Genomic DNA, 1,128 nt, shown 5'->3' with positions numbered 1-1,128 from the left:
GATGAGTCAGAAGAGACGGCAGCACCTATGAGGGAGGAGAGGCTGTATCTGATGTCAGACGCACCAAAAGAGGGCCATGACATAGAGCACGTTCACTTCGTGGAAAAGAGACAAATAAAGAAAACAGCCACTGTAGACATTGGGGTAGAAAACCACCAAGCACAGTTTGTGCTTGACAGTGGAACAACTTGCAACATCATGTGCATATCAGAATACCAAAAGATGAGAGTGAAACCACCGCTTTCACCGTCGACAGTAGATGTGTTCACGTGGGGCTCCCGACGACTGGTAGAAAACATGGGAAAGTTCAAGGAAACAATACCGTACAAAGGCAAAGCATAACAAGAATAAATACATGTGCTCAAAGGTGACATCCCAGCACCATGCCTGCTCAGCAACGTGACAGCCCAGGTAATGGGACTACTGGCCATGACATATCAAATGTCGGAAACTGGAAGCATCCTACAAGAGTACTCAACAATACTGAAGGGTTTTGGGAAGCTGAAAGAAAAACAGATAACTTTACACATAAATGAAGCGGTCAAGCCGGTGGCCCAGCATCACAGAAGAGTACCAATTCACCTACAGTCACAAGTTGAGGAAGAAATAACAAATTTGCTAGCACAGGATATGATTGAACCTGCTGAAGGACCAACGCCTTGGGTGTCTCTGATTGTGGCCGTCCCTAAGAAGAACACCTCAAAGATCCGCATCTGTGTGGACATGAGGATTCCGAACACTGCAATCGCAAGGGAACGACACCCGGGCCCCATTTAAATTACATGATCAGCTGCCTCACTGGGGCCTACCGGATCTCGAAGCTAGACCTGTGCAAAGGGTATCATCCACTAAAACTGGACCACCAATCGAGATACATCACAACGTTTTCCATGCATCTGGTCCTGTTCAGATACAAGAGGTTGAGTTTTGGAATCTCTTCAGCAGCGGAAATATTCTAGGAGACAATAATACAAGTGATGAGACCAGTACGGAACAACCTGAACTACAGTGATGACATTCTGGTATTTGGAAAAACAGACAAAGAACATGATGCAGCTCTACGTCAAGTGTGCACACAACTGGAGCGAGCAGGCCTAACACTAAATGAAGAAAAGTGTGAGCTGGGAA

The sequence above is a fragment of the Lissotriton vulgaris genome, chromosome 8, assembly GCF_964263255.1.
Source record: "Lissotriton vulgaris chromosome 8, aLisVul1.2, whole genome shotgun sequence".
NCBI classification, from domain to species: Eukaryota; Metazoa; Chordata; class Amphibia; order Caudata; family Salamandridae; genus Lissotriton; species Lissotriton vulgaris.
The sequence above is the reverse complement of the archived record's forward strand: the minus strand, read 5'-3'. Positions refer to the sequence as shown.